The sequence below is a fragment of the Ranitomeya variabilis genome, chromosome 6 (genome assembly GCF_051348905.1).
Source record: "Ranitomeya variabilis isolate aRanVar5 chromosome 6, aRanVar5.hap1, whole genome shotgun sequence".
NCBI classification, from domain to species: domain Eukaryota; kingdom Metazoa; phylum Chordata; class Amphibia; order Anura; family Dendrobatidae; genus Ranitomeya; species Ranitomeya variabilis.
In genome coordinates, this window is record NC_135237.1 from 366533079 (window position 1) to 366546084 (window position 13006).

General features: G+C 46.5%; 6 non-coding genes and 4 pseudogenes across 6 annotated transcripts; all 10 read left to right on the plus strand.

Annotated features, from left to right (window-relative positions):
- The first annotated feature begins 688 nt into the window (after nt 1-688).
- On the plus strand, nt 689-876 carry LOC143783538 (U2 spliceosomal RNA). Its single transcript, XR_013217243.1, has one exon. It is a non-coding gene; the product is annotated as a U2 spliceosomal RNA (small nuclear RNA).
- A 1173-nt stretch (nt 877-2049) lies between these two features.
- On the plus strand, nt 2050-2252 carry LOC143783610 (U2 spliceosomal RNA; annotated as a pseudogene).
- Nucleotides 2253-3425: 1173 nt separating this feature from the next.
- Nucleotides 3426-3628, plus strand: LOC143783611 (U2 spliceosomal RNA; annotated as a pseudogene).
- A 1173-nt stretch (nt 3629-4801) lies between these two features.
- On the plus strand, nt 4802-4989 carry LOC143783540 (U2 spliceosomal RNA). Its single transcript, XR_013217245.1, has one exon. It is a non-coding gene; the product is annotated as a U2 spliceosomal RNA (small nuclear RNA).
- A 974-nt stretch (nt 4990-5963) lies between these two features.
- On the plus strand, nt 5964-6141 carry LOC143783623 (U2 spliceosomal RNA; annotated as a pseudogene).
- Nucleotides 6142-7314: 1173 nt separating this feature from the next.
- Nucleotides 7315-7502, plus strand: LOC143783618 (U2 spliceosomal RNA). The gene has a single exon (XR_013217314.1). It is a non-coding gene; the product is annotated as a U2 spliceosomal RNA (small nuclear RNA).
- Nucleotides 7503-8673: 1171 nt separating this feature from the next.
- Nucleotides 8674-8864, plus strand: LOC143783615 (U2 spliceosomal RNA). The gene has a single exon (XR_013217312.1). It is a non-coding gene; the product is annotated as a U2 spliceosomal RNA (small nuclear RNA).
- Nucleotides 8865-10046: 1182 nt separating this feature from the next.
- Nucleotides 10047-10237, plus strand: LOC143783592 (U2 spliceosomal RNA). Its single transcript, XR_013217296.1, has one exon. It is a non-coding gene; the product is annotated as a U2 spliceosomal RNA (small nuclear RNA).
- Nucleotides 10238-11408: 1171 nt separating this feature from the next.
- Nucleotides 11409-11611, plus strand: LOC143783612 (U2 spliceosomal RNA; annotated as a pseudogene).
- A 1173-nt stretch (nt 11612-12784) lies between these two features.
- Nucleotides 12785-12972, plus strand: LOC143783614 (U2 spliceosomal RNA). Its single transcript, XR_013217310.1, has one exon. It is a non-coding gene; the product is annotated as a U2 spliceosomal RNA (small nuclear RNA).
- Nucleotides 12973-13006: the final 34 nt, after the last annotated feature.

The window sequence follows — 13006 nt, forward strand, 5'->3', positions numbered from 1 at the left end:
TGTCTGTGCTGATCATGAATATGCTGCCTATCTACACCTGTGTGAGTATTCTAATGCTTTCTAGCAACCAGGTGCGCTGCCGGCATTAGAAAGAATCTGCGCGCGGAACCCTCACATGTCACAATGGGCCCTTGGCCATGGTCTGGAACCCTCACGTGTCACAATGGGCTGGAACACTCATGTGTCACAATGGGCCCTTGGCCTATAAAAGGCAGTGCGGTGGCAGTCCTCTTCAGTCTGCTGCTGGACCAGCGGTGGGCAGCATGGTGATATGTAGGCAGCAGGGTCTATACCCCGCCTCAGGGAAGACAGCTGCTCGCTTGTTTGTTTTTTGATTTTCCCTCTCGCACACCTCCTCCTGGCACTGAGTAGTGCACATTGGAACAAAGGGGGAGGGTTACAATAGGTGGGGTTATGCAGATTAAAAACAAGTGGCTCACAGCTTGAACAAACAGCAGAACTGTCATTGTGAAGGCGTCCGGTATTCTAAAATGTCCTCCTCAGGGCAATCTTTTGCTCCATCTCCCCAAAGGGTACCAGTGTTAGGCCTTGGTGCGGCACAAGGGCAAAACGCTTTCTGGTTATTGCCTCTCGGCCTTTTGGCTAGGATCAAGGAGCAGCGTTAGGCCTTGGTGTGGTGAAAGTGCTAAACCATATCTGGTTATTGCTGCTCGGCCTTCCGGCTGAAATCGTCGTCACCGCCACTCAAGATCAAGTGTAGCACCTGTTCTTATCAGTTTAATATCTGATACGTCTCCTATTTGGGGACCTTATATTAAATGGATTTTTAGAACAGGGAGATGGAAAAAGAGCTTGCTCTGTCCACTCCACGCATTGAGCGGTTATTGCGGTATCTCCGGGAACAGTGCACTCCTTCTCTGATCCGGCTTCCAAATGCAGATTGAATTGAAATCAGCACAAGTTGTGCTATAACCCATTATGTGAATTCTTTTCAGGGTCAAAGTTGCACATTTCAGATGCCAAATGCATTTTGCTTGATTTAACTTGACCAATTGCAACATTTTCTGTGCGCATTGTTTGCCTCTAGGCATGTCAAGCATTGTATTGCGTTCAATCTGAAATCTATCAATCAATCAATCTCTCTTTACTGGTTGCAACCGGCGTGTGAAGATGTGGACATGTATTTGGCCTTTGTTACAGTGTTGCAAATAGACCAGCTACAAAGTTAGGCCCCTTGCTATCAGTACTTAGTGCTTTCATTTAAGTAGCCCATGAGTAGTTCTGCCATACATACCACATTTGTGACAGCATGATTTCTTTTGGAAAACGTTGTCTCCCTCTTGTGTGGAACACTGACTTTTAAATGTTGGTGCATAGGTATTTAAAAAAAGTTAAAATTGTGTCTGTGCTGATCATGAATATGCTGCCTATCTACACCTGTGTGAGTATTCTAATGCTTTCTAGCAACCAGGTGCGCTGCCTGCATTAGATAGAATCTGCGCGCGGAACCCTCACATGTCACAATGGGCCCTTGGCCATGGTCTGGAACCCTCACGTGTCACAATGGGCTGGAACACTCATGTGTCACAATGGGCCCTTGGCCTATAAAAGGCAGTGCGGTGGCAGTCCTCTTCAGTCTGCTGCTGGACCAGCGGTGGGCAGCATGGTGATATGTAGGCAGCAGGGTCTATACCCCGCCTCAGGGAAGACAGCTGCTCGCTTGTTTGTTTTTTGATTTTCCCTCTCGCACACCTCCTCCTGGCACTGAGTAGTGCACATTGGAACAAAGGGGGAGGGTTACAATAGGTGGGGTTATGCAGATTAAAAACAAGTGGCTCACAGCTTGAACAAACAGCAGAACTGTCATTGTGAAGGCGTCCGGTATTCTAAAATGTCCTCCTCAGGGCAATCTTTTGCTCCATCTCCCCAAAGGGTACCAGTGTTAGGCCTTGGTGCGGCACAAGGGCAAAACGCTTTCTGGTTATTGCCTCTCGGCCTTTTGGCTAGGATCAAGGAGCAGCATTAGGCCTTGGTGTGGTGAAAGTGCTAAACCATATCTGGTTATTGCTGCTCGGCCTTTCGGCTGAAATCGTCGTCGTCGTCGTCGCCGCTGCTGCCACTCAAGATCAAGTGTAGCACCTGTTCTTATCAGTTTAATATCTGATACGTCTCCTATTTGGGGACCTCATATTAAATGGATTTTTAGAACAGGGAGATGGAAAAAGAGCTTGCTCTGTCCACTCCACGCATTGAGCGGTTATTGCGGTATCTCCGGGAACAGTGCACTCCTTCTCTGATCCGGCTTCCAAATGCAGATTGAATTGAAATCAGCACAAGTTGTGCTATAACCCATTATGTGAATTCTTTTCAGGGTCAAAGTTGCACATTTCAGATGCCAAATGCATTTTGCTTGATTTAACTTGACCAATTGCAACATTTTCTGTGCGCATTGTTTGCCTCTAGGCATGTCAAGCATTGTATTGCGTTCAATCTGAAATCTATCAATCAATCAATCTCTCTTTACTGGTTGCAACCGGCGTGTGAAGATGTGGACATGTATTTGGCCTTTGTTACAGTGTTGCAAATAGACCAGCTACAAAGTTAGGCCCCTTGCTATCAGTACTTAGTGCTTTCATTTAAGTAGCCCATGAGTAGTTCTGCCATACATACCACATTTGTGACAGCATGATTTCTTTTGGAAAACGTTGTCTCCCTCTTGTGTGGAACACTGACTTTTAAATGTTGGTGCATAGGTATTTAAAAAAAGTTAAAATTGTGTCTGTGCTGATCATGAATATGCTGCCTATCTACACCTGTGTGAGTATTCTAATGCTTTCTAGCAACCAGGTGCGCTGCCTGCATTAGATAGAATCTGCGCGCGGAACCCTCACATGTCACAATGGGCCCTTGGCCATGGTCTGGAACCCTCACGTGTCACAATGGGCTGGAACACTCATGTGTCACAATGGGCCCTTGGCCTATAAAAGGCAGTGCGGTGGCAGTCCTCTTCAGTCTGCTGCTGGACCAGCGGTGGGCAGCATGGTGATATGTAGGCAGCAGGGTCTATACCCCGCCTCAGGGAAGACAGCTGCTCGCTTGTTTGTTTTTTGATTTTCCCTCTCGCACACCTCCTCCTGGCACTGAGTAGTGCACATTGGAACAAAGGGGGAGGGTTACAATAGGTGGGGTTATGCAGATTAAAAACAAGTGGCTCACAGCTTGAACAAACAGCAGAACTGTCATTGTGAAGGCGTCCGGTATTCTAAAATGTCCTCCTCAGGGCAATCTTTTGCTCCATCTCCCCAAAGGGTACCAGTGTTAGGCCTTGGTGCGGCACAAGGGCAAAACGCTTTCTGGTTATTGCCTCTCGGCCTTTTGGCTAGGATCAAGGAGCAGCATTAGGCCTTGGTGTGGTGAAAGTGCTAAACCATATCTGGTTATTGCTGCTCGGCCTTTCGGCTGAAATCGTCGTCGTCGTCGTCGCCGCTGCTGCCACTCAAGATCAAGTGTAGCACCTGTTCTTATCAGTTTAATATCTGATACGTCTCCTATTTGGGGACCTCATATTAAATGGATTTTTAGAACAGGGAGATGGAAAAAGAGCTTGCTCTGTCCACTCCACGCATTGAGCGGTTATTGCGGTATCTCCGGGAACAGTGCACTCCTTCTCTGATCCGGCTTCCAAATGCAGATTGAATTGAAATCAGCACAAGTTGTGCTATAACCCATTATGTGAATTCTTTTCAGGGTCAAAGTTGCACATTTCAGATGCCAAATGCATTTTGCTTGATTTAACTTGACCAATTGCAACATTTTCTGTGCGCATTGTTTGCCTCTAGGCATGTCAAGCATTGTATTGCGTTCAATCTGAAATCTATCAATCAATCAATCTCTCTTTACTGGTTGCAACCGGCGTGTGAAGATGTGGACATGTATTTGGCCTTTGTTACAGTGTTGCAAATAGACCAGCTACAAAGTTAGGCCCCTTGCTATCAGTACTTAGTGCTTTCATTTAAGTAGCCCATGAGTAGTTCTGCCATACGTACCACATTTGTGACAGCATGATTTCTTTTGGAAAACGTTGTCTCCCTCTTGTGTGGAACACTGACTTTTAAATGTTGGTGCATAGGTATTTAAAAAAAGTTAAAATTGTGTCTGTGCTGATCATGAATATGCTGCCTATCTACACCTGTGTGAGTATTCTAATGCTTTCTAGCAACCAGGTGCGCTGCCGGCATTAGAAAGAATCTGCGCGCGGAACCCTCACATGTCACAATGGGCCCTTGGCCATGGTCTGGAACCCTCACGTGTCACAATGGGCTGGAACACTCATGTGTCACAATGGGCCCTTGGCCTATAAAAGGCAGTGCGGTGGCAGTCCTCTTCAGTCTGCTGCTGGACCAGCGGTGGGCAGCATGGTGATATGTAGGCAGCAGGGTCTATACCCCGCCTCAGGGAAGACAGCTGCTCGCTTGTTTGTTTTTTGATTTTCCCTCTCGCACACCTCCTCCTGGCACTGAGTAGTGCACATTGGAACAAAGGGGGAGGGTTACAATAGGTGGGGTTATGCAGATTAAAAACAAGTGGCTCACAGCTTGAACAAACAGCAGAACTGTCATTGTGAAGGCGTCCGGTATTCTAAAATGTCCTCCTCAGGGCAATCTTTTGCTCCATCTCCCCAAAGGGTACCAGTGTTAGGCCTTGGTGCGGCACAAGGGCAAAACGCTTTCTGGTTATTGCCTCTCGGCCTTTTGGCTAGGATCAAGGAGCAGCGTTAGGCCTTGGTGTGGTGAAAGTGCTAAACCATATCTGGTTATTGCTGCTCGGCCTTCCGGCTGAAATCGTCGTCACCGCCACTCAAGATCAAGTGTAGCACCTGTTCTTATCAGTTTAATATCTGATACGTCTCCTATTTGGGGACCTTATATTAAATGGATTTTTAGAACAGGGAGATGGAAAAAGAGCTTGCTCTGTCCACTCCACGCATTGAGCGGTTATTGCGGTATCTCCGGGAACAGTGCACTCCTTCTCTGATCCGGCTTCCAAATGCAGATTGAATTGAAATCAGCACAAGTTGTGCTATAACCCATTATGTGAATTCTTTTCAGGGTCAAAGTTGCACATTTCAGATGCCAAATGCATTTTGCTTGATTTAACTTGACCAATTGCAACATTTTCTGTGCGCATTGTTTGCCTCTAGGCATGTCAAGCATTGTATTGCGTTCAATCTGAAATCTATCAATCAATCAATCTCTCTTTACTGGTTGCAACCGGCGTGTGAAGATGTGGACATGTATTTGGCCTTTGTTACAGTGTTGCAAATAGACCAGCTACAAAGTTAGGCCCCTTGCTATCAGTACTTAGTGCTTTCATTTAAGTAGCCCATGAGTAGTTCTGCCATACATACCACATTTGTGACAGCATGATTTCTTTTGGAAAACGTTGTCTCCCTCTTGTGTGGAACACTGACTTTTAAATGTTGGTGCATAGGTATTTAAAAAAAGTTAAAATTGTGTCTGTGCTGATCATGAATATGCTGCCTATCTACACCTGTGTGAGTATTCTAATGCTTTCTAGCAACCAGGTGCGCTGCCTGCATTAGATAGAATCTGCGCGCGGAACCCTCACATGTCACAATGGGCCCTTGGCCATGGTCTGGAACCCTCACGTGTCACAATGGGCCCTTGGCCATGGTCTGGAACCCTCACGTGTCACAATGGGCTGTAACCCTCACGTGTCACAATGGGCCCTTGGCCTATAAAAGGCAGTGCGGTGGCAGTCCTCTTCAGTCTGCTGCAGGAGCAGCGGCGGGCAGCATGGTGATAGTTAGGCAGCAGGGTCTATACCCCGCATCAGGGAAGGCAGCTGCTCGCTTGTTTTTTTTTATTTTCCCTCTCGCACACCTCCTCCTGGCACTCAGTAGTGCACATTGGAACAAAGGGGGAGGGTTACAATAGGTGGGGTTATGCAGATTAAAAACAAGTGGCCACTTGCCGCCGCCGCCGCCACTCAAGATCAAGTGTAGCACCTGTTCTTATCAGTTTAATATCTGATACGTCTCCTATTTGGGGACCTCATATTAAATGGATTTTTAGAACAGGGAGATGGAAAAAGAGCTTGCTCTGTCCACTCCACGCATTGAGCGGTTATTGCGGTATCTCCGGGAACAGTGCACTCCTTCTCTGATCCGGTTTCCAAATGCAGATTGAATTGAAATCAGCACAAGTTGTGCTATAACCCATTATGTGAATTCTTTTCAGGGTCAAAGTTGCACATTTCAGATGCCAAATGCATTTTGCTTGATTTAACTTGACCAATTGCAACATTTTCTGTGCGCATTGTTTGCCTCTAGGCATGTCAAGCATTGTATTGCGTTCAATCTGAAATCTATCAATCAATCAATCTCTCTTTACTGGTTGCAACCGGCGTGTGAAGATGTGGACATGTATTTGGCCTTTGTTACAGTGTTGCAAATAGACCAGCTACAAAGTTAGGCCCCTTGCTATCAGTACTTAGTGCTTTCATTTAAGTAGCCCATGAGTAGTTCTGCCATACGTACCACATTTGTGACAGCATGATTTCTTTTGGAAAACGTTGTCTCCCTCTTGTGTGGAACACTGACTTTTAAATGTTGGTGCATAGGTATTTAAAAAAAGTTAAAATTGTGTCTGTGCTGATCATGAATATGCTGCCTATCTACACCTGTGTGAGTATTCTAATGCTTTCTAGCAACCAGGTGCGCTGCCGGCATTAGAAAGAATCTGCGCGCGGAACCCTCACATGTCACAATGGGCCCTTGGCCATGGTCTGGAACCCTCACGTGTCACAATGGGCTGGAACACTCATGTGTCACAATGGGCCCTTGGCCTATAAAAGGCAGTGCGGTGGCAGTCCTCTTCAGTCTGCTGCTGGACCAGCGGTGGGCAGCATGGTGATATGTAGGCAGCAGGGTCTATACCCCGCCTCAGGGAAGACAGCTGCTCGCTTGTTTGTTTTTTGATTTTCCCTCTCGCACACCTCCTCCTGGCACTGAGTAGTGCACATTGGAACAAAGGGGGAGGGTTACAATAGGTGGGGTTATGCAGATTAAAAACAAGTGGCTCACAGCTTGAACAAACAGCAGAACTGTCATTGTGAAGGCGTCCGGTATTCTAAAATGTCCTCCTCAGGGCAATCTTTTGCTCCATCTCCCCAAAGGGTACCAGTGTTAGGCCTTGGTGCGGCACAAGGGCAAAACGCTTTCTGGTTATTGCCTCTTGGCCTTTTGGCTAGGATCAAGGAGCAGCGTTAGGCCTTGGTGTGGTGAAAGTGCTAAACCATATCTGGTTATTGCTGCTCGGCCTTCCGGCTGAAATCGTCGTCGCCGCCACTCAAGATCAAGTGTAGCACCTGTTCTTATCAGTTTAATATCTGATACGTCTCCTATTTGGGGACCTCATATTAAATGGATTTTTAGAACAGGGAGATGGAAAAAGAGCTTGCTCTGTCCACTCTACGCATTGAGCGGTTATTGCGGTATCTCCGGGAACAGTGCACTCCTTCTCTGATCCGGCTTCCAAATGCAGATTGAATTGAAATCAGCACAAGTTGTGCTATAACCCATTATGTGAATTCTTTTCAGGGTCAAAGTTGCACATTTCAGATGCCAAATGCATTTTGCTTGATTTAACTTGACCAATTGCAACATTTTCTGTGCGCATTGTTTGCCTCTAGGCATGTCAAGCATTGTATTGCGTTCAATCTGAAATCTATCAATCAATCAATCTCTCTTTACTGGTTGCAACTGGCGTGTGAAGATGTGGACATGTATTTGGCCTTTGTTACAGTGTTGCAAATAGACCAGCTACAAAGTTAGGCCCCTTGCTATCAGTACTTAGTGCTTTCATTTAAGTAACCCATGAGTAGTTCTGCCATACATACCACATTTGTGACAGCATGATTTCTTTTGGAAAACGTTGTCTCCCTCTTGTGGAACACTGACTTTTAAATGTTGGTGCATAGGTATTTAAAAAAAGTTAAAATTGTGTCTGTGCTGATCATGAATATGCTGCCTATCTACACCTGTGTGAGTATTCTAATGCTTTCTAGCAACCAGGTGCGCTGCCTGCATTAGATAGAATCTGCGCGCGGAACCCTCACGTGTCACAATAGGCCCTTGGCCATGGTCTGGAACCCTCACGTGTCACAATGGGCTGGAACACTCATGTGTCACAATGGGCCCTTGGCCTATAAAAGGCAGTGCGGTGGCAGTCCTCTTCAGTCTGCTGCTGGACCAGCGGTGGGCAGCATGGTGATATGTAGGCAGCAGGGTCTATACCCCGCCTCAGGGAAGACAGCTGCTCGCTTGTTTGTTTTTTGATTTTCCCTCTCGCACACCTCCTCCTGGCACTGAGTAGTGCACATTGGAACAAAGGGGGAGGGTTACAATAGGTGGGGTTATGCAGATTAAAAACAAGTGGCTCACAGCTTGAACAAACAGCAGAACTGTCATTGTGAAGGCGTCCGGTATTCTAAAATGTCCTCCTCAGGGCAATCTTTTGCTCCATCTCCCCAAAGGGTACCAGTGTTAGGCCTTGGTGCGGCACAAGGGCAAAACGCTTTCTGGTTATTGCCTCTCGGCCTTTTGGCTAGGATCAAGGAGCAGCGTTAGGCCTTGGTGTGGTGAAAGTGCTAAACCATATCTGGTTATTGCTGCTCGGCCTTTCGGCTGAAATCGTCGTCGTCGCCGCCACTCAAGATCAAGTGTAGCACCTGTTCTTATCAGTTTAATATCTGATACGTCTCCTATTTGGGGACCTTATATTAAATGGATTTTTAGAATAGGGAGATGGAAAAAGAGCTTGCTCTGTCCACTCCATGCATTGAGCGGTTATTGTGGTATCTCCGGGAACAGTGCACTCCTTCTCTGATCCGGCTTCCAAATGCAGATTGAATTGAAATCAGCACAAGTTGTGCTATAACCCATTATGTGAATTCTTTTCAGGGTCAAAGTTGCACATTTCAGATGCCAAATGCATTTTGCTTGATTTAACTTGACCAATTGCAACATTTTCTGTGCGCATTGTTTGCCTCTAGGCATGTCAAGCATTGTATTGCGTTCAATCTGAAATCTATCAATCAATCAATCTCTCTTTACTGGTTGCAACCGGCGTGTGAAGATGTGGACATGTATTTGGCCTTTGTTACAGTGTTGCAAATAGACCAGCTACAAAGTTAGGCCCCTTGCTATCAGTACTTAGTGCTTTCATTTAAGTAGCCCATGAGTAGTTCTGCCATACATACCACATTTGTGACAGCATGATTTCTTTTGGAAAACGTTGTCTCCCTCTTGTGTGGAACACTGACTTTTAAATGTTGGTGCATAGGTATTTAAAAAAAGTTAAAATTGTGTCTGTGCTGATCATGAATATGCTGCCTATCTACACCTGTGTGAGTATTCTAATGCTTTCTAGCAACCAGGTGCGCTGCCTGCATTAGATAGAATCTGCGCGCGGAACCCTCACATGTCACAATGGGCCCTTGACCATGGTCTGGAACCCTCACGTGTCACAATGGGCTGGAACACTCATGTGTCACAATGGGCCCTTGGCCTATAAAAGGCAGTGCGGTGGCAGTCCTCTTCAGTCTGCTGCTGGACCAGCGGTGGGCAGCATGGTGATATGTAGGCAGCAGGGTCTATACCCCGCCTCAGGGAAGACAGCTGCTCGCTTGTTTGTTTTTTGATTTTCCCTCTCGCACACCACCTCCTGGCACTGAGTAGTGCACATTGGAACAAAGGGGGAGGGTTACAATAGGTGGGGTTATGCAGATTAAAAACAAGTGGCTCACAGCTTGAACAAACAGCAGAACTGTCATTGTGAAGGCGTCCGGTATTCTAAAATGTCCTCCTCAGGGCAATCTTTTGCTCCATCTCCCCAAAGGGTACCAGTGTTAGGCCTTGGTGCGGCACAAGGGCAAAACGCTTTCTGGTTATTGCCTCTTGGCCTTTTGGCTAGGATCAAGGAGCAGCGTTAGGCCTTGGTGTGGTGAAAGTGCTAAACCATATCTGGTTATTGCTGCTCGGTCTTTCGGCTGAAATCGTCGTCGTCGTTGTCGTCGCCGCCACTCAAGATCAAGTGTAGCACCTGTTCTTATCAGTTTAATATCTGATACGTCTCCTATTTGGGGACCTTATATTAAATGGATTTTTAGAACAGGGAGATGGAAAAAGAGCTTGCTCTGTCCACTCCACGCATTGAGCGGTTATTGCGGTATCTCCGGGAACAGTGCACTCCTTCTCTGATCCGGCTTCCAAATGCAGATTGAATTGAAATCAGCACAAGTTGTGCTATAACCCATTATGTGAATTCTTTTCAGGGTCAAAGTTGCACATTTCAGATGCCAAATGCATTTTGCTTGATTTAACTTGACCAATTGCAACATTTTCTGTGCGCATTGTTTGCCTCTAGGCATGTCAAGCATTGTATTGCGTTCAATCTGAAATCTATCAATCAATCAATCTCTCTTTACTGGTTGCAACCGGCGTGTGAAGATGTGGACATGTATTTGGCCTTTGTTACAGTGTTGCAAATAGACCAGCTACAAAGTTAGGCCCCTTGCTATCAGTACTTAGTGCTTTCATTTAAGTAGCCCATGAGTAGTTCTGCCATACATACCACATTTGTGACAGCATGATTTCTTTTGGGAAACGTTGTCTCCCTCTTGTGGAACACTGACTTTTAAATGTTGGTGCATAGGTATTTAAAAAAAGTTAAAATTGTGTCTGTGCTGATCATGAATATGCTGCCTATCTACACCTGTGTGAGTATTCTAATGCTTTCTAGCAACCAGGTGCGCTGCCTGCATTAGATAGAATCTGCGCGCGGAACCCTCACATGTCACAATGGGCCCTTGGCCATGGTCTGGAACCCTCACGTGTCACAATGGGCTGGAACACTCATGTGTCACAATGGGCCCTTGGCCTATAAAAGGCAGTGCGGTGGCAGTCCTCTTCAGTCTGCTGCTGGACCAGCGGTGGGCAGCATGGTGATATGTAGGCAGCAGGGTCTATACCCCGCCTCAGGGAAGACAGCTGCTCGCTTGTTTGTTTTTTGATTTTCCCTCTCGCACACCTCCTCCTGGCACTGAGTAGTGCACATTGGAACAAAGGGGGAGGGTTACAATAGGTGGGGTTATGCAGATTAAAAACAAGTGGCTCACAGCTTGAACAAACAGCAGAACTGTCATTGTGAAGGCGTCCGGTATTCTAAAATGTCCTCCTCAGGGCAATCTTTTGCTCCATCTCCCCAAAGGGTACCAGTGTTAGGCCTTGGTGCGGCACAAGGGCAAAACGCTTTCTGGTTATTGCCTCTCGGCCTTTTGGCTAGGATCAAGGAGCAGCGTTAGGCCTTGGTGTGGTGAAAGTGCTAAACCATATCTGGTTATTGCTGCTCGGCCTTTCGGCTGAAATCGTCGTCGTCGTCGTCGCCGCTGCTGCCACTCAAGATCAAGTGTAGCACCTGTTCTTATCAGTTTAATATCTGATACGTCTCCTATTTGGGGACCTCATATTAAATGGATTTTTAGAACAGGGAGATGGAAAAAGAGCTTGCTCTGTCCACTCCACGCATTGAGCGGTTATTGCGGTATCTCCGGGAACAGTGCACTCCTTCTCTGATCCGGCTTCCAAATGCAGATTGAATTGAAATCAGCACAAGTTGTGCTATAACCCATTATGTGAATTCTTTTCAGGGTCAAAGTTGCACATTTCAGATGCCAAATGCATTTTGCTTGATTTAACTTGACCAATTGCAACATTTTCTGTGCGCATTGTTTGCCTCTAGGCATGTCAAGCATTGTATTGCGTTCAATCTGAAATCTATCAATCAATCAATCTCTCTTTACTGGTTGCAACCGGCGTGTGAAGATGTGGACATGTATTTGGCCTTTGTTACAGTGTTGCAAATAGACCAGCTACAAAGTTAGGCCCCTTGCTATCAGTACTTAGTGCTTTCATTTAAGTAGCCCATGAGTAGTTCTGCCATACGTACCACATTTGTGACAGCATGATTTCTTTTGGAAAACGTTGTCTCCCTCTTGTGTGGAACACTGACTTTTAAATGTTGGTGCATAGGTATTTAAAAAAAGTTAAAATTGTGTCTGTGCTGATCATGAATATGCTGCCTATCTACACCTGTGTGAGTATTCTAATGCTTTCTAGCAACCAGGTGCGCTGCCGGCATTAGAAAGAATCTGCGCGCGGAACCCTCACATGTCACAATGGGCCCTTGGCCATGGTCTGGAACCCTCACGTGTCACAATGGGCTGGAACACTCATGTGTCACAATGGGCCCTTGGCCTATAAAAGGCAGTGCGGTGGCAGTCCTCTTCAGTCTGCTGCTGGACCAGCGGTGGGCAGCATGGTGATATGTAGGCAGCAGGGTCTATACCCCGCCTCAGGGAAGACAGCTGCTCACTTGTTTGTTTTTTGATTTTCCCTCTCGCACACCTCCTCCTGGCACTGAGTAGTGCACATTGGAACAAAGGGGGAGGGTTACAATAGGTGGGGTTATGCAGATTAAAAACAAGTGGCTCACAGCTTGAACAAACAGCAGAACTGTCATTGTGAAGGCGTCCGGTATTCTAAAATGTCCTCCTCAGGGCAATCTTTTGCTCCATCTCCCCAAAGGGTACCAGTGTTAGGCCTTGGTGCGGCACAAGGGCAAAACGCTTTCTGGTTATTGCCTCTCGGCCTTTTGGCTAGGATCAAGGAGCAGCGTTAGGCCTTGGTGTGGTGAAAGTGCTAAACCATATCTGGTTATTGCTGCTCGGCCTTCCGGCTGAAATCGTCGTCACCGCCACTCAAGATCAAGTGTAGCACCTGTTCTTATCAGTTTAATATCTGATACGTCTCCTATTTGGGGACCTTATATTAAATGGATTTTTAGAACAGGGAGATGGAAAAAGAGCTTGCTCTGTCCACTCCATGCATTGAGCGGTTATTGTGGTATCTCCGGGAACAGTGCACTCCTTCTCTGATCCGGCTTCCAAATGCAGATTGAATTGA